Below are 27,058 nucleotides of genomic sequence, written 5' to 3' on the forward strand. Positions count from 1 at the left end.
GGAAAGAAAGCATCACAGTCCAGAACACTTGCACTGGTAGTTAGTCTCTCAGGTTTTCCCTGTGTTATGTTCAGACATAAGCCCAACTGAATGCCATTTCATAAGTGAGCAGCCCATCTGGCAGCAATGGGGGCTTCACGCAGCATCTACTACTCTTGTATCTGGAGCAGTGTGTCTGCTTCCAAAGGCCCAACCTGAGGCATCAGCCAACTGAAGCAAGGTAAGTGAAAAACCATAAGGATATGCCCTAAGAGGAAAGGCTGAAGCCACTGGGGTTGTTCAGCTTGGAGAAGGTTCTGAAGCACTTAATAGCAACTTTCCAGTATCTAGGAGTAGATTATTGAAAAGGTAGAGCCTAAATTTTCACTGAGGTGCTTAGATGGAGAACAGTGTAAGCTATAGGCAGGTAGATATTTACTATGTATTTATCAGATAAAATGAGAAAAAAAAAAAAAAAAAAAAAAAAAAAAAAAAAAGTTACTGTGAGGATGATCAAGCATTGGAAGAGATTGGCCCTGAAACACAGTGAAACCTCCATCCTTGGAGTTTTCCATGCCCAAGCTAGCTTGAGGTCTCTTCTAAACTGAATTGCCCTATGAACCAATGCTGGAATTACATAAACATGCTACACACAGCATGCACATTTAAGCACAACACATCCAAGCAGACAGAGAAACTTCAAGCATCCACAATAGATACAGCACAAACAATCCACATACAAGCAGTATGATTCAAAAACCTTCACTGTTCTGAGTTTTATCCACTTACACAGATCACAAAATCTGCCCATGCATGTATTCATTTAACTGGAATTCGTCCTTCAAAACCTCTGTAATGCTTCTTGGTTCACTGCGACAGGGAAAACTGAACAGCCTCAGTCACAATTAACCCCAAAACTCACTCAGCAGCTCTGCAGTTATAAAAGGAAATAAAGAAGAAAAAAAAAAAAAAAAATAAAGAGAGAGAGAGAGAGAGAGAGAGAAAAGAAAAAAAAAAGAAAGGAAAGAAAAGCCAAAATCAGAAGCTAATTATAAGGAAGAGACTACAGGTAAAGTGTATGCTTCATGGCAGCTACAAAAGTCCTTTATGGCACAGTGAAAAATGCAGTTAAGAACTCTGAATATGCTGATACTCAGCATGGCATCAGATAACTGCATTAAGGCAAGGAGCATACTTTTGTTGTTGCTGCATTTTGCTGTATGCTATTTGCGAGTGGCACACATCAGCCCTCCTACTAAAGCTTATTAGTAGGACAAAATATTACTCACAAAGAGATGAAATTTACAAGCTGTTAACAATAAAAGGCCAATTACAAGTAATGAAGAGTATTTCTCAACCCTCAGCGTGCTTTCTAGGGGTACACAGAATTATTACTTGTGGCTACAGCCTTTATTTAGAACCCGATACTAAAGAAGGTTGTTGAATTCAGTAGTCAGAATTAAAAAAATAAATAAATAAGAATTACAATATTTCCACATATAAAGCTTGTTTCTTTTTTTTTTTTTTTAACCACAAGACAAGAAGAAAAGAACATTTCACAATCCACACATCCACTCTAGCAGTCAGCCAAGATTTTAGACAAACTTTTCTATATCAACAATACTGCATTCAGTTGAAAAGCACCCTTTAAAAAAAAAAAAAAAAAAAAAAAAAAGAAAACCAATAAGTACAACTTTCCCATGTGATACTTTTACAGGCTCTTTTCCATTGGACAAGATTTTCTGAAGAACAAAACAAAGCTAAATTATTGCTTGCCCTCCAGGTAAATAGTGCTGATTCAGACTATGAAAGCCATGTAGAATCTTATACTTATCTCTTCTCCAGAAACAAGTCAAGGCAAAGTAATAGCACAGGAAAATGATGACAAAAACCAAGCCAGAGAGCTAATGTTTTTTACAGATTACACACTTTGTCTACCAAGAAGACCCTTGATACACTTAATTCCTGCCATTGGGGGAGAGAGTCCAAGAGTAAAAGGCACAAGAGCCAAAGTAAATGATAATTGTGTTCCCCTCCAAGTCTGTTCTAACTACTTCAACAAATATTGCAAGCCAAGAAATAATCACAAATAAAATATCACTGTTTTCTTTTTGCTTTCAGAAAAATAAAAGAACAGTTCACACCAAAGCTGACTTCAGAAATGTGAAGAAGTGCTGCCCATCTTCAATATTACCATTTTTTCTCATTTATAGAGTGTTTCATGAACCTATAATAATCAAGAGACTGCTTCCACAATAATTCAGCATCTTTTGGACTGCCTTTCATGCTGTGGACTTAACCTTGATCCCAGAAGCTGATGAGTCTCTTCTTAGATTGGCTAAGTACAGGTCATGCAGGGAATTTGTTACAAACTCCAGGAGCACTTCCTGGGGGTGGGTGCCACGGAAAGCCACCCAAAACTCTAAATATACTAGTCAGAAGAAAATAGAAGTGAGTTAGAGGTATATGGATGACACTCATCTTCACGTGCAGATTTTGAGGCTGGAGTACAACAGTGGCTGTCACTGAGATCTACAGAATTTCGGCATTAAAAAATATATATACATTTATACAGACTGTATGACACTAACCCAGGCTATGTGAAGGCTGGGGAATGAATGAGATTGGTCAGTTGTAGTCAAAATGAAGTCAAAATGAAGTTGATACTGATAGATGGGTGAGGAAGAAAATTTGAGGACAAAGATCACCTCTACTACTAAATCAGTATTAGCCAATCTAAATCTATACTTCAGTGATGTGTCTGGAATATCAGATGCCAATGTAGGCCAAGACAATATTTAATAATCTGCATCTGGCTAGGTAAGAGCAATTGCTGTTATGGACGTCAACTCTCCTACAGATGGCCATGGTGATAGCAGTATGAATATAAATTACTTCAAAATATCATAGGAAGAAGAAAATAAGACTCCACCTTACATCAGTGCAGGAAATCTTATCTAGCAAAGAAAACTATGCATGAAAATACTAAGGAGAAGGCACAGGACAACTTCAGACTGAAGTTATTACATTGGAAACTATGATTATACTGTGATGCTTTTACTAGTGAAACATTTTATGCCCCAAGACGAACTTACCTCCATGCTGCTTCCTACCGCCACTGCACACAGGCAACACTGTTTCCAGAAAGGGCTGACAATAGATCCCTAGACAACAGGAGCAACTACACACTGTCCTCTGAAAGACCTCTGGATATAAAGCAATGCCTTCTAATCTGAAAAAGCCTTAAATTTCATGGTCCAATTTAGAACTGAAAAAGTCGTCTGGGCACCATCCTCTATGTAACAGATGTTTTTCAGGGTTTTTTAAATCTTTGGAACACACATATTTTCAATTAAGATGGTGGGCTGCTGTTGCAATACCCAATTCCTTAATCTAACATAGTCCGCTGCAAATAGGCATTATTTTTCATGATCTTGTCTCTATTCACAGAACTATGATGAAGAAAACAAACTGAGAAACATAGCCAAGTGCCAAGAACATATTTGTATTTTTGTCAACAACATTCCCTCTCCTTTATTCCTGAAGAAATGCTTCCAGAAAGGATTAAAAGCAACCATTAAAACCAAGTAGAAAGATTACAAACAATACGTAGGCAGAACTTAAAAGAACATAAGAGCTTTATGTGTGTCTATTAATACTGATCTTTCGCACTGCCAAGACTTTTTTTTTTTTTTTCAAGTTACTGAATTCCAAAGACAGCTATAACTCGTCCAGCTGCATTACACTACCTGAATTTTGACTTCTAAACAAGAAGACTAAGAACAAAAACATCTTCACACGTGACCCAAAGATTTCAACACTAAGCAGAAGCTGAAGATAACGCACTAGGTAAAGATATTACATATATACTACAACCCCAAATCAATTTTAGGAATATCTGTTGCTGTATATGTGCTTTGTTTTCCCTCTCACTTTCAAAACATAATAGTTCGATGCTAAATTCTCTCAGCTGTTAATGTTTCCAATCTGTAGTAGAAAAGATTGAAGTTCAGCGTTTCCAGATGTTTACGCTTCCTCAAAATGTTTAAGAAATGACATATTAAGAATTAAAATAATACACTAAGAAATTTTGCATATGCTGGAACAAAATTTATAAGAAAAAGTCTTTCTTTCCAATGCACAAAGCAAACTTATTACAGCAGATACACTGACTGGAGACAGTTGAGAAAACAGAAGAACCACTACTGCTCCTTCAGTGCAGTCCTAGTGTACTTCAGAGAGGGAAAGTCTGATTTGAGCAACCTTTTCAGATCTATTACTTGACTCACTTCTCCCCTTTGGAAGACTTCACTAGAATTTAAGGGGGAAAAAAAAAATCAATGGTGAAATGAAGACATAGAAAACTAACTTCATTACTAAGTTATTTCAAAATCATTTCGAAACAGAAGAAAGAAAATAGCTGGAAATTTCCACGTTATTTCTTGTTTTTCTCTCACTTGCCCTTTGTGTGGGCTTTCCTGGGACTTGTCCAAGATTTATAGCTATTCCAAGCAGCAGAGCTGGGATCTCACTTCAACTGATGCAAGAAGCCTCAAAAAAAATGTATCCACTTTATTAACCAAAAATTTCTCCTATTATTTATAAATGAGCATTTCAAGAAGCATACATCTTATTCTTTATTTTCTAAATATGAGAAACAGAATGTTTAAATCCAAATATTACGGTCTGGAACTGCTTACATATAAGTTACTTAGAAATACTTTAGCCACAAATAATTGTTCTCAACAGACAATGAATCTTTTAAAGCAAACAGCAGATTATACTGATTCCTAAAGAAAAGTTAAACTCATTACGATCAACTGGAAACCTCCTGAAGAAGATGGGGTGCAGTTAGCAAAGATGAGAGTTACTGCCATTTTCTGGAATTCAAGGGAAAAAAAGAACAAACAGAACACAACCCTGAAAACAGCTGGGAGAGCAAGAAAACATGAGTACAATTTGTTCTTCAGAAAAGCTAATGAAATTGCTATGCATTATCTATGTAACAGACATGAGAATTGTTCACTACGCAAAAGCCCACACGTGGGCTCAAGAGGGATTATGCTCGGTATTTGAATGGTGATTAGATGGTTGGACAGAGAAATTGTTTTGTGTGTTCTAATATGTGAAAATAACTAGAGAAATAAACAGAAAAAAACGAATGATGTGTATGCGATAACTAAGTTAAAAAACAAACAAACAGCTAAAACAGTGTGACAGACCCTTTATTTAGAGTCACTAAGTACGGAAGATCAGACACTATGGAAGATCAGACACTATCGTTGCCTCACTGGAGGAGGGATGTCAGTAAAGTTTCATGCAATCCCTTTCTACCACAGCTAATCCTACAGTGCTTAGCATAACTAAGAACATTTTGTCTAAATTCTTGGGTGGGCGAAATCCCTGGAGAACTAGATTTCTATTCTGCCATTTTAATTTACTGCCTGATAAAGATCTCTATACTGGGCTTACTTAGTTCAAATGCAGCATTTGCTTGATCCTCAGGGAAGGAGCAATCTTCCTGTGGAGCAATTAGCGTAAGAAGACCCAGAACCATGACCAAAGGGTACGGTAATACAGTTATAATGTAATCTCCACTGAAGCCAGTGACTGCCTCGGGCATCGGGAACAACTGAATTAGTCTCTCAGAGACTAACTTGTTTATTTTACACTCAATATCTAATTAGATCCAAATTAAACAGTTTATGCAGAAGGCTGGGTGCCCCTGAAAATGGCTATTAATAGAAGTAATAAATACAGTACCAGATTTCAGTGTTATCTGCCTGAAACTCCCAATATTTGAGCAGTGAAGAACTTAGAGCACATATCCTTTTTCTGATCCTTCTTCCATTGGTTGTTACCTCTACTTTATACATTATAAATAAATAAATAAATAAATCCAGGCTTCTTCAAAAATGACAGTGTCCCGCTGGTTTTTTGTTTTGTTGGGTTTTTTGGCAGCACCTACCAATTCTAGAGCATCGAATCAGCTTTTACATTTGCCACCTTCATCGGAGCATTTTAAAGAAAGGATGGAAACTCTTGTTTCATACAATGGTATCATCTGGCTGCATCAAAACTGCATCTAGACATTCTAGCCCTACTGCTGCCAGCAGTGCATAGGTAACATCACTACGCATCTGGGCACCTCACCAGTTAAACTGTGCTACCCTTTAATCTGTGATAGACTTTACACTTTAAACCTCTATGCAGGATCGGAGTCTTGAATTGCAAACGTTCTAGACTCCTCCCTTGCCAAACACAGGCTGTCAGTGCCTATGGCAAGGAACACTAGGTTTCTCCCACATAAAATTCTGAGTATGTTTTGCTGAATACTTAAACTGCTTGTATTCATCAAGACTAACTTAATTTAGTTCTGGTAAGTAAAAACTGGAATCAAATTGCTCAGTGTTCTGATATACAAGCACCCATCTACTTCACATCACTGCTTTCTGGCAGGGAAGAAGTTAACAGAAAATGGGCAGTGTACCATTTGAACATTTACAACTTTTGCTATTTATGCTGCAAGTAAGTATGAGATGTGGGTTTCAGTTTAATCTGTATTCTCTCAACAGTTCATAATGAAAGTGTTTCTTCAGTCATAACAATCAAGTAGCAGAAAAAATTAGAGCCTAAACTATAATGATATGTTCTATTTGATGGAATAAATAACTGAGGTGGCTATTTCAATCTTATGAATAATTTATATGGAGTACTGAATAAAAACATCACAAAAAAGAACAAACGGGAAATTTGCGCATATGCAGCAACACTGAGACATCGAGCATCAATTTTCCACATTCTGTGTTTCTCCCAGCAATGCTCACAGAGCTCACTGGCATTCCCCAAGGCCAAGCTGCTCTTCTGCCTGATCCTACCACTACTATTCTACGTAAGCTCATTTCTAATCCAACACACCGCTAACACTCATCTTCTCAAACTCTCAGAGCTGGAAAGCAGGGAAAGCTGGAAAGCAGTGGAAGCATGTCCTAGTTCTGCTATTAATTTCTGAGGTGATCAGTGATAAGCCCTGGCTGCTGCCATGCCTGGAAAGCGGACACTATTCTTCTCAGCATGTGCAGAATATCTTGCATCTGGTATTGTTGTACTTCCAACAGGCTTGTCTTCCAAGATGATGGAAGGCCTCAGCTTACTCTAGATGTTGTACAACAACAAGTTAATAAAGTCCAATGCAAGAACCACTTTGTCAATAAAATTTTCACAAATGCACAAAATTAAGTGACTAAAAAACCTGAAACGATTTTTAAGTTCCTAAAATTCCTGTTATAAAGGTCTGTGGAGGACTGTGATATTATTATTACATTATCACTATGATAATGACCAGACATGTTATAAATACCCACTATCTTACTCATAGTTATTATCATTACAGGACTTGGGACTTGGAAAGTGTGCGTGCCTTTTTTGTTGTTGTTAATGTATAGTCTGGTTTAAAAATGGTGTAAATGCTCAAGTTCTGCTTTTAGTTGTCTAGTTAGTATAAATCCACTGAAGATAACATAACTTCAAATTTGTCTACTGCTCAGTGAGAACGAACTTGAATTCACTGCATTAGGATGCACTGTAAGAGTGTAACACTACTTCTTATTGTTGCTTGTTATAGACGCCAAGCTTTATCTAAAATGGATAATTTCATAGCCCAGTGCATGGACATTCTTCAGTAAGTCAATATTCATTAATATAACTCTTAGGCACTGGCTTTTACAAACCAGAAATTGACTTTCAACTGTCCCATTTGATCAATAACATTTGTAATACTGCTTACTTCCTCAGGTAACTTCCTTTTTTCTTACTAGAAGCTTAAATGGGTTCAAGCCTACCACAGAAAGACAAAGGTTTGTCCAACACAAAGGCAACAACTCTTCACCTGAGGGACTCTCTGAACCACAGGTACCTGGTTAGAGATCCCTGTGAGCCTTCCTCTGGCATCTGCTCTTGCCTGCTCCAGAAGAAGCTATGGTATATCCTGCTGGGGTGTTTTTAATAATTCACAATGCATATAGGCAGAGCCAATGTAAAAAAACCCCACAATGCTGGAGAGCTTTGATAGTCACCATCGACTGGTCCAAGACCATCAAAGTCTGTTTCCTGTTCAGCTGCCAGCAGTGATCAACAAATCATTAACACAAACCTTAAGACAGCTCTCTTGCTCCATTGTTATTCACCTTGAATGACAGAGAGCACTTTGTCATCACTTCCAGCCAACAGTTTAGATACAATCACCTCACAATTTACAGTTTAAGTCTACCTGCCCGGGAACAAGAAAGGCTCCAGTTGTGCCAGGGGAGAGTATTAAGTAAGGCTGGGTACTGGGAAAAATCTCTTCTCAGAAAGGGCGGTGAGGCAGTGCCAGAAGCTGCCCAGGGAGGTGGTGGAGTCACCATCCCTGGAGGTGTTAAAGCACTGTGTAGATGTGGCACTGAAGGATGTGGTCAGAGGGCACGGTGGGGGTGGCTGATGGTTGGACTGGATGATCTTAGAGGTCTTTTTCAACCTGAATCATTCTATGATTTTACAGACACAGCCTTATACTTCGCAATGTCAGCATTTTGAAAACAACTACCAGACACGACAAAAAGTGTGATATACGCATTGTTAGTCCCACCCACCTGAGACCCAGTTCTGGCCCAAACAAGAAAGGGAAAAATTTCAGTTCCTCAGCAAGAATGCTCCCAGCATTTTCAAATGTTGTAATTTCATAATACCCTTTCACTGCTTCCTCTTTCTTTTACAAAAGCCAGCTGCATTCCGAATGCAGCCCTAGGTGCTCTGAGGGATCAATGCGATGCTCGTAAGAAATACTGCCACGAATAACCTATTCCAAACTACAAAGACAAGCGTTTACATTCCTTCCAGGATAAACCACGGAGCGATTTTCCACAAGTCCCCACGAACACACTAAAAGAGAAAAACACCCCGAAACCGCAGTCTGGTAACCCAGCAGCCGGTAGCACCACAAACAAGCTGATAACACTTAGTGTAAACACTGCCGAACCCTACCTAGAAATCGCTCGGCTTCAGCACACCGAGGGTACGGCAGTTTAAATACATATATATATATGTATTAAAGATCATTTAAAAGACACCGGGACAGAAAGGAGAGAGACGTGAGCACCGGCCCCACGGCCAGCATCTGCCTCGCTCCTCAGCCCACCGTGGGCGCCTGCGGCGCAGCTCGCCTATCAGGGGTTAACGTTAAAAAGCAGAAGTTCGCTGTTAAGCAGCAAAACTCTGGGCACGGCCGCGATGTGAAACCGGAAGCCCACGGGGCCGAGCGAGGGCCTCCCGCTGCCGGCCGGGACCCGTCCCCCCTTCCCGGGCCGTAGTGTAATGCACGGCACCCGCCTAGGGAGCAGCCCCGCGCCCCGCCCGACGGCCATCCCCGCGTACCTGTCCCGCGGGCGGGCAGCGGGCGGCCCGGAGCCACCTGCTGTGTCGGAACCACCTGCGCTGAGCTACACCCCGGGTGTCCCGCGGCGCCGGCCGCCCCTCTTGTGCTCCGAGGGGCTCGGGCTCGTGATGAAGAGCAAATCACAACGCTGCTCACTCCGCCCCGGGGGAGCCGCTCGGTCCGCTCCCCGCAGCGCACCACCTCCCGCAACTACCCGCCGGAAGGAAAAACAATAATAAACCCAAGCGGAGCAGTATATGGCAACGCACCGGCGTCTCCTTCTGGCTTGAGGCGCTCCAGGGGCTGCGCTCTGCATCCGCCGCGGACGGGGGCAGCCGGGTGCGGGCGAGAGGGCAGGCAGCCCCTCTCTCCTGGTGGCGGCCGAGAGAGGTGATCCGCGCTCCGCTCCGCTGCGTGCGTCTCCCTTCCTCCGTCCGAAACGGCTCCTCCCGCTCGCTGCCGGCGCTCCGGGGTCGTACCAGCGGGTCGCTATCTCGCCGCCTCCTTACCCCGCGCCCTGCCTCCTTCCTTCGAGCAGCACGGTGCTCCAGTCGTGGCCCCGCTACCTGTGCCGGAGGTGCGTCCCGGTGGCTGCAGCGCCGCTCCCCGCCGCGCACGGCAGTCTCCGACCAGGAAGAGGCAGCGGGAGGGGGAACCGTCGTGCCCCGCTCCGCCCGGAGGAGCCGGGGCTGAGGAGCCCCTTCTGCCCCGCGGGGAGACCGGGCGTCCTGCTGCTCAACTCGGGGAAAGCGAGCGAGATCGGGAGGCACGGGCTTGCCCCTGGGGCTCCGACCTCCCCCTGGAGTGCGGGAGTTCCTGCCTCCTCAGGGCTGTGGGGAAGCAAAAAGCGGCCGCCTGCCTGCTTGCTGCTTTCTGCGGTCTGGCAGCCCTGGGTACCCGTCACTCATGGCAGTTGGCCTCATGGAGAAAAGTCATAAGTCGTGTGCCAGCAAATGGAACCCTGTGCTGTGCCTGGTCAGGCAGAGACTGTTGGCATAACTTTCTGCCTCGCCAGGCCTCGATTTACCCCGTGGTAAATCCCACCTGGTCCGTGGCTTGGTGTCACAGTCAAAATTAGGCCACGTCTGTGGGGAGAAGTCTGAAAGCACAAGCCCTCACGGTGCTCAGTATCCTAGCAGAAAGAGAAACTACCCTTTTAATTTCATCTGAATTTGGAAGGGAAGTTCACATCGATGAGTGTCTTGGACAAGTCATGTTTGTTTCTGTCCTGTGCAAGTGTTAAGTATAAATATTTTTTCATATTATGGGTTACTTCTTCAGAAATAGGAAGTAAATTTATATATATATATTTTTCTTTTTTTTTTTCTTTCAAATTTACTATTTTTTATTTTTTTTAAACAAATGTTTGGGAGGCTTATTGTGATTTCTCTATTTATCTGTTGCACCTGTCAAGTGCATCATGTTTAAGCCTTGGCAGATGGAGAGTTATTATGTCAACTACCCACTAATTCCTCAGTATGTAAATCTTTTTTTGGCTTGCTGCTCGTCTATGAAGATGGAGGAGGTTTTAGACAATATTTTTGGTCACTTTATAAACTGTAGGCTCTTACAGATGAGCAGTCATTTGGATAAATACTTTCACTGTATGGAGGGAACTTCCTATAAGTAATGCCTCACAGTGAGAAGTTCGCAGTGTGAGCCTTTATTAATAGTAATATATAGGCTACCATACTGACTGCTTAGAACACTGAGGTACGAGATTAAAAAAATATAATCACAGGTGTAAGAAAGGATTGCAGAGGAAAGGAATAGGTGGAATATCAGCAGTACACATGCTCAGAAGTTTGGGAATTTCATATTTGAAGGACAGGCAACACTATTTTGAGCTGCTCTCTTTTCCCACACTCCTTCGCTTGTGAAAAATACCACTTTCTTGTCATGGAAATTTGAGGAGCATGTTAAAGGAGTTGATTAGGCTTTATGCATAGTTTTCAAGGATAACTGTTCACTTTTGGCACGATTTTAAACAATTATCAACTTTGAAAGGCAACACTGAATTTCAGTCCTCAGATAAGCACCTCTGCCCTTAGTTATATAAAATTGTAATGTAAAATTAAGTTTGAACTCTTATTAGACAGCACGCTAAGACAACAAGTTATAAAGTCATAGCAAAGAGCCTACACACACTTACACACATTTACTTAATTGAGGCCTAAAGGTTGGTAGAGGGCTGCAGTTGCAGAATGTGGTGGGTTATCATATTGCACGTGGAAATCTGTGGGTTTTTTTTAAATCCTTGCCTTTTTACAGCTGTGATATGGCATGCTTGTACCAGCTCTCTTAATATATTGAAGAACACACAACTTTTCAGATTGCAGCTTCCTTAGTCTCTCTTGGAATTTGAGGGATGTAGGCAAATGTATACGTACTCATCAATGTTAAACTTCTGCAAGAACACTAGAGTCATTGGGCAGCATTTGTAGCTACAAATTTAGACATCCTTATTTCCCTTATGATTTTGCTACTAATGAGTAGCTCCCGAAAAGCTCATGAAGGAAGCATGTACATATGTATATTCAGCAGCAGTTATATGTCCAGGCCCACAAAGCCAGTACCATTTCTTCTGTTTACTTCCTATTGAGTGAAGAGAAAAATATCACATTTTAAGATATTCCTCCACGCTGTTTCATCTCTGTTCTTTCGGCCGCTGTTGAGAGCTCTACCTGGAAAAATGAAAGTTGTAAAGATTAGCAAGACAGGGAAATTAATCTTTTTGTTAGCAAAATGCCACAGTGATTGGTCTGGTAAAAATTGCTTGAGTCAAGTTTCCTTTCTGCAAATTAAGAAGAGGGAATGGAATGATAGCAGAATTTGCATAATACTTATGTGTTTGTACTAGAACTGACCATTTATTACTATCAATGTGGAACAATTGACCTGATTGTCCAACATATTAGACTTTGCAGGGAAACTATAGTTCAAGTATGAAAGCCTGATAATGGGTAACCAGATCACTATTGGATAAACTCAAAGAATGATTTAATTAAAATTCATAGAATGTTATTTAATTAAAATGAAGAATGGCTATTCAAAAGCTGAACATAGCAAATGGCAAATGCTGTAAGGAGGAACCAGCCATCAGTGAGACAATGCTGATTGCCAATGCAAGATTCACCACACTGAGCATTAAGTATGAAGGAAACATAATCTAGATCCAATTATGATCCCATGCAAAATTTTTCATGAATGAACCTTCAGTGAACTCTGGATGATAACTCTTTCATTTAAGTCTTATAATTGAATATTAGTTATAAAGACCTACAAGGTCTCAGTATTTCATAAATCTGCTTTGTATTTGATCGTTTGGAAATAATAACACAAGACTAAAAATACTTCTATAAGCAGAACTAGAATGAGATTTTTGCAAGCAAATTTCAGTATAAGAATGTCAGCTCTGTAATTGCTTATTTGAGTAATCTCAAACAGGATACTATAATATGCAGAAGCAGAGTTCTATCACAGACTGGGAACTATGATTTAGTCATTAACAAATCCCAAAAATGGACTTGGTTGCTAAGAATTTCTGTACAGCTGTGGTGGCCAAACATTACGAGATCTCTATCAAATGGGGAAAAAATAAAAATCAGAATATGTCCTTCTTTAACAAATACTCACCAATATGGACACCTTCACTGGGAAATTCTGAGGCAACCTCTACCAGGGAACAGTCTCCAAGAGATGCTGCCTTAGTGGTGGTCAGCCCTTAAATGAGGTCTAGAGGAGGTGGAGTCAAGCTCCACCCCTTTCGGGAGCACTGCTAAATTACTCTCACCTGTGCTCCCACATCTGACCGACAGTTGCCTCAGCTGATTAAGCAGAGTTTTAAGCTGTGATTACCAATTTCCCATACAGCACTGTAGAGCAGAAATAACAATAATCATACATGAATTTTTGTTCAGAAATGTTTCCCTAAATATTTTATCTTCAAGTTACAAAGTGTTTTTCAAGAGAGGAACTTTATTTTTATGACACCACCAATAGTCTGTTTTCTGAAAAGGATCAAAATGCTGTATATCAGACAGCTTTGGAAGCATGGCTCTGTGAAGCAGAACAAGGCAGACTTTCGAAATCATTTTCTATGTTTTGTAGTTCTTTGTCTTCATCTAATTGTTGCCTCTGATAACCCCATTTTCTCTAAAACTGATCATCTGACAGGATATTTCAAACAGATCGCATATGCTGCTGCAGTCTTGGTCTAACAAAGTCTGTTTCTACGATAAAAGCCATTTTTACTCTTTTGTTTGTTCTAGCACAAACATTCCAGCTATTGGAAAAGTCAGTCAGAAATACCTGGCGTGTTCAAGCGCTATTAAGCATGTTACCACGTTTCTGTTGTTCACCGGCACTTAATTCAGAGAAAATATGCCTGATGTGCTCAGTTAATTCACAAACAAATGAATAGAAAGCAAGCCTGTGTGTCAATTCCTCTTCTCTTCTACAAATTAATGTGTATGTGTTCTCACTAAGTACTTGTAAGCACACACACATGTACATCTGTATTATTGATGTGCATCCTGTTTTTCTGAAACCACACGTACTAAAGGTTTCCATGCACTGGCAGAAAGCTGACTTTTAGAGGATGCATACAGTACTCCATCTCCATTGAAGTGCTGCTCATTTTCCTTTTCCACTTCTTATACCTTTGCTTTTATATAGCTTGTTCTTCAGAATTGGAACTTCTCTGTGAGAGCCCACAGAATGCTTCCTCTATTTCAGCATATATATTTCTAGACAAGCAAGCTGATGCGTCCTCTTCCAAGATCCATTCTCGCAGATCAAGCTGCAGTGTGCTGAAGTGCCTGTTCGTTTGTAACGCAAGTCTGATGGAAGCCATTCAGACAGATAAGCTTGATTTCTGAAAGCAAGCCTTCTGAAAGCCTCTCGTCTCACTGAATTTGGAAATGCTATATGCAAGGATGTCCAACTGGGAGTTCTTCACCCTTTTCCTCATAGAAATAAAGAAAAAAAAAAAAAAAAAGAAAAAAAAAAAAAAAAGAAGGAAGAACGTGTTTTGCTCAGTTTAAAAAAAGAAGATTTGCAACTCCCCAGGTGAAAGATTCCCATAAGAGTAATTGGATGTAGAATATAAAAACACATTTAAAGTAATTACCAGCAATTGCCTGGTGCCCACAGTGTAGTGACTTCCAAAGGATTTTTCAGGTAACTATAAGATTCTGGTATTTGAAATCTGCTAATTAGTTTATATAAGGGAGACAGAAGATACATTAAAGTATATGGTATAGGATGAAAATATACTACTTTTTTTCTGGAAACAGTGTGATTCTGGAATCAAAAATCCACAATATTTAGTATGTGTGCTGCGTGTGATTTTGGATCACCCGGTTTCTGGATTAAGTGCATTTGGAAACTTAAACACAGAATGCAGATGGAATATAATTATTTCCAGAAAAAATGCAACGTGTGCTCAGATTGATTTCATGCTAAGTAATACATACTCTATAAATCTGAAACATGATAGCCATCATTAGGCTTTCTCCTACTGCTAAAGAGAGAAAAGGCTGTAGTCACTGTGTGGGCAGACATCTACAAAGTGCTGCTTTATTGCTATTCAGAGCATTTCCAATGGGAGGAAGTCAACCAGTCTCAGAAATAAAACGTACTGCCTGAATACATCTGCTGCTGAATCAGCATAGGAAAAAACAGCAAAAAATTCTAATAGTTGAGCTGAGGCCTTTCAGTTTCTACTGTATCTTCTCATAGTACAAAAACAATGACAAATTGCAGCTGGGTTTCAGTTTCGCAAGATGGAAAAGCATTCCATTTTCCTGATTTTCTAGTGCATCATCTAGAGGGATTTCAAAACAAAAAGCAGTTTTCAGTATAAATCCATGCTAAATGCATGATTACAGGACACATATCTGCTTGCACTGCCTTCTTTTTCTTCACTGGGAACTACTTTTTCATACGTGGCAAGTGTTAACTACTCATCTTTCAGTCTGAGCAGATTAAGCAGCTAGCACGATGTAAATAAGGAATTCTGTCAACTGCACTTGTTAAATAATACATGTTAATTAAGTGTGCCTAACTTTGTTCTGCTACTGACTTTAGCTGGCTTTGGCAGTGTGCAGTGTTCCCTCCCTTAAAGTCTACATCTTCAAAATCAGGGTGAAGAAGAAAAGGAAGCCATTTCCACCTGCTTTTTAAAAAGGAGGATATGACACCCTTGTAGGGTGCTGCATCACCAGCAGGTCCAGAAAGCACAGACGTCAGTAGTATCTTTAAAGATACTACTAAAGATACTAAAGACTGACAGTATCACAGTTTTTAACAGTATCTCTGTTCATGAGAGGCTGACTCTACCTCAATGCAACCTCCTCTCAGGTGACTATAGAGAGCAATTCAAGTCTCCCCTGAGCCTCCTCCAGACTGAACAATAGCTCCCTCAATTGCTCCCCATAAGACTTGTGCTTCAGACCCTCCACAGACTTGCTGCCCTTCTTTGGAAGTTAACATCAAATCCTTCCTAACCTTCAAGTAGACTGACCTCTGTATCTTTCACAGTAATACGTACATTTGAGACCTCAAATCAGTTTTGTAACTCTTTTTTGAGCTGTATTTCAATATGGGACAATAAGTGAATAACCTTTACTAAACAGTGATTCTGCAAGCTGTGTTAATCTACATAGGCCTCTCTTTAGTGAATGCATGATCTTTTTGGTAGCCCAGAATATCCCTATGAGGACAAATCAGGAGTAATAGTGCTTATTGAGGTAAGAATGCAGCCATGGCACCAGACCACAACTGATGTTACTTTCTTATGGAGACAACATAAAGTGTTCCAAAAAACTGGCAAAGGATTAAATACTATATATTGGGAAGAAATCTTTTGGTTAAATGTCATATAGAAGTCTAAAGAAGGTGTTGTGCTAATGCTGGCTGAGAGAACTAATAAGCAGAACATAATCTTTCTTGCCATTTTTATTATTATTATTGTTGTTATTTTTCTGAATAGAAATGATATTTGAAGGTTTGTTTTCTTAAATGTGGAAATCAAAATTAGGGAAAGGCTAAACACTGGAAGAAAAAGACTGTGTACAAATATGGTATCTCTGTTCCACTTCTGCTCATAGATGAAATAAGGATGTTGGTTTTTGTATGGAAATGAAACACAAGACATTAGGATGTTAGCATGCTAATTACAGGCAAGGGTTGCCCATAAAGAGACGGGTAACAACAGTGTTGAAGAGGCAGAACTAGCTTTAAATAATTCATAAATCAGTGTCTGTGTGCTGTCTTTGGTTAGTGTGATGAAGCATGCAGTGTTCAGTGTTTTGGAAGAATGCCCTTTTTCTCAAATGAAGAAATTGCAAAGTTTACTCCATTGTTGCACAGCTTACACAGCTTTAGAAAGACTGAGATCTGTTCATCACCAAGAGAAATGATATAAACTGGAAACTTGACATTTCAAGGGAAAAATAACCATTTAGAATGGAAAACAGGAATATCTGTGAGTTACTTGTCTGTGCAACATTGAATTTCCAAGAAGAAACATAAAAAATGGCAATCAAACTGATCAAGTTATCTTTGTGATAACTTATTTTAAAGTAGCACCAGCACCTCCATTAGGGAATGGCCAAATTCAGTGAGTCATGGAGCTTAGAACTGTCATGAATGTGTTAATAAACAATGACATATTTTATAATTCCATAAATGCATTCAAATCTTAAAGTTTCAACCCAGATTATTCAGCCATGTCTTTCTGAATCAATAAAACCCATGGAGGCCAATATTTATAGCTACAGGTTGTAATTATACAGTGATAGATGTAAATCATTGGAAAAATGAACATCAGCTGGACAACTGCCAATGGCTAAAACTATCCCTGTGAAAATATCAGTGTAAGAACTTTTATTTCAGACCACCCTTCTCTGCAGTTCAGCCTTAGGCCAAGGAAATCTTTTTCTGAAAGGAGCTCTGTTTGAGTCATCTTTAATGAGTTAATACTGTATGTATCGACTACTAGTTTGTGTATCATTTCCCTCACATTTCATAAATCATTGTTTAATGTTGCATTAAATTTCAGTTTTGGTAGAAGTGTGAAGTTAGGCCATGTTCCTCTCCTACAATTTTTTATCAAGTTTGTGAAAACCTGAATAAAATCAGAAAGTCCTCAGAACTGTATATACATACGCAATATCAAGATTCAAATTAATTCATGCAATTAAAGTTCTCTGATACCACAATTAAGGAAGGGGTATAATAGCAAGCAGGATGGTCTGAAGCCATTTATTTACTTATTGAGTGTATAAAAGTGACACAAATCCTTAGAGAGGAAAGTAGCAATGACATTGTGGGATTATCTGTGCCCTTGATTCTCCCTGTCAGTATCTACAGAGTTATTTCATTATCCTGCTTCAAGTTGCTTTAATACCTTCAGTTGCAATAATGCTTGCATTTAAAACAAACAAAAAAATAATAAAAGATAAAACAGAACCCCTAAAACACCCAGTCAGTCATGCCCTAAACAATCACACCCACCCAAAGCACAGCTATAGTTAAGCTCTTGGTGTACTGAGATAACTGCCAGGCAAGCTGATGGACAGTATTTGTGACCTGTCTCTTTATACTCCTTCCCATCTGCTTGTGTCCATCTGCTGTCTTGTCTAATATTTAAAGTCTTTGTAGTAATAACCAGCTTTTACTTTCATGTTGGAAAAAGCATTTATTACAAAGCTACCTTGGGTTCATCCTGACGTTAAGAAACACTATTACAGCTAGCACACTTTTATTAGAGATTATTTTTTTTCACTTTCTTTTGACTACATCAGTTTCACGTGCTGTGGGATTGTAGTTCATGAAAATCTTTGAAGAATTCTGTGCTCCTACGTGTTTAATGAAAATGCCTACCTCCTGCTGGTTTGGCACAAACAAAGGGCTCCAATATGATCTACTTTTCAGACAGATGGAAAGAAAAATAACAAAAAAAAAACCCATGTTTTAACAATGAGCAAACATATTTAGTTCATGGCCCTTAGTTTTTGTTTTTCCTACAGAAAGGGAGAGAATTTACCTAAATCACTTGTTAGAAAATCATATGCATGCCTTTAAATAAATCAATGAATGGAAACAGCAATAGATTTCTAGGATAAATTTCTGCTTTTGTTCCATTGAAACTAAACTGCAAAAAATTAAAGGACTCCTTTCAGGATCAGGCCTCTTCTGTTGATTCTGACGGCTGAGCAAGCTGAGCAGCATCTTTTCCACCTCATCTTGTATCTTGCTCAGCATGTGCTGAATGCAGTGCCTGGCACCAAAACCATTTTACTCTTTTCATTTGAAAGCATATTTTTGAGTGGGGAAAAAGTGCTTTCAGTAGGTATTCCACTTGCAAAGAAGCTTGCTGAATGTCATCCTGGTCTTAGATTCACTGAAACTGCCTACCCAAAGCAATATGTGACTGTGATCCTGAAGTCAGAACTGGGACCGATGTAATCAGGCCCGTTCTCTTAAGTTAATGAGCAAATCTTCATTGATTTTGATGGGAGCTAAGTCAGTCATTAAGCTCTTCAGGGAGAGGAATTGAATTTTCTGTCATGTGCAGCATCCAGCCTGCTGTCAGGGATCTAATTCAGGATGATGGTAGTAGCTATGAACTGGAAACCTTTTTATTAAGATTTTTTTGTGATAACCTTTGTCAGCAGGTTGCTGTTTAAGTGAAATACTAACTTAAATTGAAGTATATCAAGCACAAACAAGCACTTATAGACACTGTACATGTCTCTCACTCAGCACTGTCTGTTAATTAAGTCTTTGGCCATTAACAGAATAACACTTTCTGATTTCATAAAGTACTACACTGGGAAGAAAATTATTTCTGTGTGGTCAATCACTCTCTCTCCCTCCACACATTAAATTTTAGAAGAAAAAAAGAAAATAAGTACTTCTACTTTATCCAACGTTAGTGAAAATTACTGACACAATTACTGACACAGTGCACTTTTATCTCACGCCTGCACTTGGAAAAAAGTTTTCATTACAGTTGGATCTTTCAACTTCTTAATGTGGTGAGGAGTACTTATCCCACAAACACTCCCATTGAAAACAGTGACATTAATTGCAATTTTTCTTCAGTATATGAGGTGTGAGGTTAGGTGAAATTGCCTTTGTGCAGGGATCCGTCTTATCAAGAGTCTCTCATAAGCACATGATCTGCTCACACAAGCACATGATCTGCTCAAGAGGTGTTGAACTAATAGGTCTAGGAGAGTGTCTCTGCCTGTCTACATGATTAGAAAACTAACTAATATAGCACTGCCACCTGCCTTTTTCTGCAGAAACTGTTGCCGTCATTCCACTTCAAGGCTATCTGCGAGTTAAGTCCTCAGCTTCTAAGGCCCAATTCGACGTCCAGCTTCCACTGAAACTGAAAATTAACTTTTCAGCTATGATGGCAGGCTTCAGATTGAACTACTCTGAAAAGAGATAAAAATAGTGTATTCGACACTTTTCTGGGGCAAGTGATGAAAGACTTTCTTGTCATTTGACATATTTCGGAGGTTTTTTTTGTGTTTTTTTTTTTTTTTTTAAGAAAAGTGTAATTTACCTTCTGCTCCTCTAAAAGCAGTCCTGTCAGTGAAAAAGTCCAAATGCTTTCCTTTACTTTTCCTGCCTGTAAAAGAAGATAAATATGCTGTAACTGAGCAATAAATGCAGATGATTTGGGAGACTCAAGAGAAAGAAAGAAAGAATGTTTTAGTTTAGAAAATAATTTATTTTAGAATTAATTAAAGCCTTCAGAAGGATAACTTTTTTTTTTTTTTTTTTTTCTATTATTCTTTTTCAAAATAGCTTTTCCATTACAGAAACTGAGAACATTTTCTAAGCCAAGGTTCTTTTGATGATTCAACTACAAGGAAAGCAATCAAATAGCAGGCAGACAGGTGCTTTATTGCTAGCACTTCCTCAGTCAATTTTTGCTCCAGAAAAAGACATTCAGAAAGAAAGCACTATGATGCTTCTCACAGAGTTCATGCAAAACTATTAGCACCTGACATACCCATCGGCTGTTTTGATGCACAAAACTTTTTACTGATTATGAAACTGCTTACCCTCCCCCAAGTCCATTGTAAATTTTGTTCTCTTTTCAGAGCAAGACAAAAAGTTAGCAGTAGAGTTGTGTAACTGTTGGCAGTGCTTTTTGACTGCAATCACAAAATGAAATGGCAATAGGTTTTTTTTTTTTTTTTTTCCCTGTATTTTTCCATTTTTATATTGAGATCTTATGAAGAAGTCTCTGGTTGAGGCTTCCCATCACAAGTGTTTGGGATAAGTACCTCAAGTAGTCTAGGAGACTGAAGGGAAATGCTCATAAAATTACTCACTTTTGAGATAATGAATATATTAGATGTAAGATCTTTCATGTAATAGAAGAGTGGGCTCTCTAAACCTTGTCAGAGCCCTAGTACTGAGGCAATTACCAAACCTAGACATTGACCAAAACATTTTTCATTAGTGGGAAGGCTCATGCATATACATTGGATTACACAGCAGCAACAATAGGAAATTAAAATTTACATTAAGCCACTTATATTCTAAGGAGCTTAATTCTTCTGGGTATTGTGATTCAGGTAGGTGACTTATGCCAAAGAAAACCCAATGATTTTTTAGAAGACAGCACCATCACCGTCCCTGGTATTGATAATTCCTTCAGCTCCATCTCAAAACCACCATTTTCTCATCCTATGCAGTTTTTCAACATTGCTAGCTTTATTTCAGAGAAAATCTGCCACTTTCACTTTTGAAATGAAATGATGGATTACATCTTTCCAGCATGGTTTTGATTTTACTCTTTTCAATGCAACTTGTTCAAAATTATGCATAAAGGTAAAAGAAATTTTACTCAAGGAAAGTACTGTCTACTAGCTAGATATAAATAGGCTGCAACCTCTTGGCTAACAAAGCTGTATGTGCAGCAAGAAACTTTTTCCTTCTGTGTTCTGTATCATTTGTAAAAACTAAATAATCATTAAGATAATGTTTAGTCATCAAGTATGTGTCAGTATTATATTTTTAAATTACTGTTGCTTGCAAGAAATTGACAAGATTATATTTGCCTGTTATAGTGGCAGAGTCAAAAACCACAGTAATAACTGCTGTGCAAGATGAAAAACAGCCAGAGTGAACAAGACAAGTTAACAGACAACTGGAATTTATCTGCCACTGTGCCTAAAGAAAGCTCACAACTTACTAAAACTAACATGTCACATGTATTTTTGAAGTAGTTTGAGCACACATCTGAAGTCTGCAGTTTATCCAAATTACACAAATCAAAGTGTTACACAAAATATACTTGGGGGCAAAATTATAACAATGAATCAGCCCATGCTCATCATTTCTGTTTTATTAAACTACTTCTCCTTTTTTCAATTTTTCCCTTGAGCTTGCTGATATTATCCCCAGATCATGAAAAACTGTAGCATTCTGTGCAGAAATGAACTTATGAATGGAAAAAAATAATGAATCAGATGACAGTTTATAAGCAAATTTTCCCTGAAGCACATGTCAATGGCAAAGAGAAAGCATCACGAGCTACATAATCCTTAACTACTGGCTGAGGGCTCAAATCAGGAGGAAGATACCATAGCACACAGTAGCTAAGAGGTAATGAAAAACATGCACAGGCCCATGTGGGCAGGGAACATGAGTGGCTCTTCACAAATACAGAAAAATTAATCCAGACAACTGCTAGATTTCCCATATGCCAACTGAAACTGTTTGATAGACCCAATTCTTAGGTAGAAAACCCTATGTAGCACTTAGCATAAGGTACATATTGTTAAGTACTTTGTATGAACAAAGATAATGAAATCCAACATGGTTTAAAAAAAACATTCCCAGCCTAATTTTGGGTGCTATGCAATGGGGACAGAGAGTAGATACATTTCAGAATAAAGCAGTCAAAACCAGGCATCTGTGTTTTGGTGCATGGCTTGCTTATTTATGAAGATGAAGGAGTCCAAGTCAGAGAGCTGACATCAATAATAGAATAGCTAAGTTCATTCTTTCCCATTTATGAACTGGAAAATACAGTGTATTTCATTTCGGAATGCTTATTATATGAAGAGCTCTGGTATCCTAATTGAGAACAGTTATTAGAAAATGTTACAGATGTTTTTTGTCTTCAGTGTCTAACACGGTTTTAACAAGAGTGTGACTAAAAGGTAAAAAAAAATGACAGACAAGATATGTTACAATTTTCATTTTTCTTAAGGAGAGGGAAGGGAAGGAAGAGAAGGGGAGGAGGAAGGGAAGGGAGGAGAGTAGAGGAGATGTTGGAGGAGGGGAGGGAAATGGAGAGGAGAGGAAAAAGGAGTTTATTTTCATTCAACATAAAACATATACTGTTTACTATCTGGTGCAAAATACCTTGTTCGAGACTTCAAAAGAGATCAACAGGAAAAATAAATGGATTGCAGGCTAATAATAAGTGGGTGAATATGTACAATCCATTTATTCTTTGTCATTTTTTTTGGTCAACTTACTACTATTACTGTGTCCAGTGGTATATAACTGTGGCAGGTTGACAAAGCTGTATCCAACCTTTCTGGGTAATATTTAGGGAAAAAAATAGCACTCTTGAGATTTTACTGTCTGAAGTTTTATCAGCAAGTAATTTTGAAGCATGTGGTGATTGCACCAGCAGTCAGGATCTGCTCTGATGTCTTATTAATTCTAATTATTTAATTCTAAAAAACTATCCTATGTAGTTTTGAATCACCACAAATGGGGATAAATATAGAATGGGGAATATAGATAAATAAGAAGTTTAAATGACAGTTAAATATGGAGATTTCCCCATTTTTGAATGATAGGCAAAACAGAAGGAAACAGTTTCTTGTTTTTTGTTTCATAGCAGCAGAGACATACACTAAGTTTGGTTCAGCCTTCTCCACATTTAGGATCATTTAGGATGCTTTCACCTCAACAGGCTCTTCTGCTATATGGAAAGAGATGGTACCATTCCGCTACATGCATTAATGTCAATACTCTGCAACTTTTGCATGGAAGTGTGTACAGCCATTTCCTCACTGAGGTTATTTGTAGTTGAATATCTTCAGCAATTTAAATAGTTTCCTGGTCATGTTTATACACATAGTATTTTTCTCTTTGTGGGAAAGAAGCTGAAACCATCCATTAGTTTCTAACTGCAGTGTCACAAGGCATGAGCAGCCCTGGTTGTCCTTGTCCATTCCCAGGGTTCTCTCATAGCCCAGGTCCCTGTATCAGTCCTGGGGAAACCGGACCCTGCCCCAGCAAGGCCACAGTAGGGCTGGGCTCCAGATTCACACAGCCAGACCCTACTACAGGCCCACATCCAGACCCAGCCTTGACCCTTTCTCAGTGAGATGCTCAATGCCTGGTTTTGGGGCTATCTCTGTGCCCTGGCTGCAGCAGTGAGATGGCCTCTGCCAGCTAGGCCCTGTCTTGGTGGACGCTATGGGGAGCCCTTAATGATCTTGACCTCCAAGATGCCTGGAAACCAGCAGGGAGGAAATAAATAGGCTACTGAAAAACTTTCAGGATGACTTGAGCTGCTACTGCTGAACAGAAGGAAGGGGATGCATTTTCTAAGACTCAGCTCAATTTAAATACAAAAAATAGGTCAGTTTGAAACTCAGTTTTCCTCATCTGAAATGTACCCACAACAATTTAGACCTCTAGGTTTCTTCCTGTCCATTTTTATACACCCCGTTTACTTCAGATACACAGAAATATTGAAGGAGAAGGATGGAGAGAGAAAACTCTAACTGTAATGGACAGCAGGTGAAGGAAAGATCCCAAGTGAGACACTATAGCACAAAATGTTCTGCGCCTCCTGCCACTAATAAGAAAAGCAAAATCCCTTTTGAATGCATATAATTAAATGAACAACATCCAGGTACATCAGCTTTCCTTTCCTTAGATAGAATAATATTACTCAGCAGAGGACATTTAATTCATTCTCTAATGTTTTTTTAGTTAACCAAACACACTTCTGGTTCTCATTAATTACACGCCTCTTGGAATACTTAGTGGTAGCTGCAGTCACTCAGAGATGAGCAGTATGAGAGTAGAATATTAATAACTGTGGAATAAGCATCTCTTGCCAAAGAACATTTAAATTAATGGATATAAGAAATGATTTAGTTCCTAATGAGAACCATTGAATATGAGATTGAGTTTTAGCAGCATCTGGACAGTGGTGAAAAGCTGTCAATGATTTCAGAACCTAAGAAGTTACTCTCGAAGGTGAAGAAAAATCCTGTAGGGAAACAGTCTTAAAAGCAGTTAAATGAGTATTTTACAAACAGTTTAAAACTACAGGTAAAACCGATAAAGAATCCTTGTCTTGAGATTACCATTCAAAACACATTTAAAGAGAACCAAATACATTCTAGCGAAAATGAACAAAGTGAATGCATGAAAAATTATAATGACTATGCCTGAGGGAACTCATGGACTAGAGAGGTGATAGAAGGGCAAGAAAGGAAGGATACCAGCAAGCAAAAAGAAGTCAGTGGTATGCACAAGGATTTTCTCTGAGAAAGCTTCACATTTCAAGAAGCAAGCATGCTCATGCATATGAGTTTTTAATGCTTTAAAGATTAGTAATTAGAAGGCAAATACTGTAGTCCAGCTATGGAGCCAAGAGCTGTGAAATTTCTTTATCAGCGTATGCATCAAGTGTAGAGGGACACAAAATAAAGATAACAAGACTTTCCTTAACAAAGGCAGTCACTATAAATGGAATATTTCCATTTTTCAGTGTTCTGGTAAACCTATTACAAGAATACAGAAAATAATTCCATCTCGCTTTCACTTTTGATTTTGCACTGATGTTACTGGAGTCGTGACAGTGATCTACAGTGATGAATATGTCAATATTTCTAAGGATGACTATCAGCTATTAGTGTGGAGCTTAATAGAAATTAATTCAAATTGGGAATGTGAACAGTCTTCTAATGGAACAAACTCTGACTATATCTTGAAAAACCATTGTGTAAGATACTGCAGCTATAATAGAGCCTGAAATCAGATCCAGAGATCCTGGCTGTCATTTTCTAATACAGTAATTAATACATTGATCTTTCCTTCTGATCCCATAATGAAACCCAGCTTCTTCCACCCACACAGAGGGCAAATGTTTATTACAACTTAATGGCTAACAGAAGTTTCAGTCAGTACATTCATTATCCATAATGTCACTCATTCACCCAAAGCAGGAAACTAACAGAAAAGCAGCAAAAAGGAGAAGCCTCCGGGCAGAAGAACCCAGACAAACATCAGTCTTTTATCCAACAGCTGTTTTAGGCCTGATTTATGAAGGCTAATCAGAGAAAACATGTCACAGCTAATGCCCTAAAAGACAAAACCGTTTTGCTACAATAATCTTTAACAATTGTTTTGTGTCTGAGTTGCACCTTAGGGTGGCAGTAGGTGCTCTCCCAGGCAGCTATGCTCCATTAGCAGCAGTAGCTTCTGCCTTGCTATGTGTCTCTGTTCTACTACCACTCTGTGCCACCACCCTAAATAAGCATCTCTGCCATCTACTGCTAGTGTGCCTTTTCTGGGCTTGGCCTTCCAGCCAACACCCACTGACACCTTTCTCTTAAGGTTTAAACCTTTCTCTTATCAACTCGGATCCCTTTGTCTTATGATATTTGTTTGTGCTTAGTGACACAAGAGACATTAGCTCTGTGAAACATTAAAATACTATTTTATCGGTAATAGGTGGATGGTTGGATTGGATGATCTTGTTGGTCTTTTCCAGCCTTGATGATAATATGATTCTATACTTACTTTCCTGAGAGGTACAATTGAACTTAATGCTGGTGTTGGTTTTGTCCTTCTTTAGTAAAAACAAAGAAAACCGGTGTTCTGTAAAATGATCACTGAACCCTATTCTTCCTGAATTCTTTTCAGTTTTGCACTGATGCACATGTGCCGTCCTCATCATGCCATTTTAAGGCCAGGGAATCTGACATTTCCGTGGCAACTTGCCACTGCCATGCAGATGGCATGCATTCAGCTACAAACTGTGCAAAACATGGAAATCTGCTGTGCATTGCTGACATATTAGTCCTACAGGACAGTTTAATTTTGTTTTAGATGATGACCTTTAGCAAATATGACATAAATTTATATAAAGATAAGTAATTGTTTATTAGCTTTAAACATTTTCTAGTAACCGAATATTTATGCAACTCTACAGGTTTTTCCTTTTCTCTTTGCACTGAATGAATCTGCTATTTTTTATGAACTATTACAACACAGAAATGAGGGGCTTTGTCTACAGACTGATGGCAAGCGTTTACAGTGTTACCAGGTTGTCAATCACAAGCTTCTTAGTTTTGATGTATGTGTATCTCACAGCAGCTATTGTTGTCACATCTGAAAGGGGAAGTACAGTATTGAAATTTACAGTAGGAAATGGCTTGGAAACTTGACAAAACTGAAGAAAGGAGACGCTACTGAATTCTTAGGCTGTGAGCTATTTTGAAATAAATATTACAGATCTGTGTCAGAATTCAGATAACAATTCAGCCCTGAGAACAATACGTGCAGTCATTTCTGAATGCAAGCTGGAAAATTTTGGATCTTGTTATTACAAATAGCATTTGTAATGTATTTTTTTCATGCCTTCTA

The 27,058-nt window shown here is 39.0% G+C and overlaps 1 protein-coding gene and 1 pseudogene across 1 annotated transcript in view; both read right to left on the reverse strand.

Moving 5' to 3' along the window:
* MBP (myelin basic protein) overlaps positions 1-9,919 on the reverse strand; it is a 102,786-nt gene extending 92,867 nt beyond the window's left edge. Inside the window, exon 1 of the mRNA XM_072330063.1 lies at positions 9,391-9,919. The gene's annotated coding sequence lies outside the window, so the exon portion shown is untranslated. The remainder of the gene's footprint in view (positions 1-9,390) is intronic.
* Positions 771-10,351, reverse strand: LOC140248928 (uncharacterized; annotated as a pseudogene).
* Positions 10,352-27,058: the final 16,707 nt, after the last annotated feature.

Source organism: Excalfactoria chinensis, chromosome 2 (assembly GCF_039878825.1).
Source record: "Excalfactoria chinensis isolate bCotChi1 chromosome 2, bCotChi1.hap2, whole genome shotgun sequence".
Lineage (NCBI taxonomy): Eukaryota > Metazoa > Chordata > Aves > Galliformes > Phasianidae > Excalfactoria > Excalfactoria chinensis.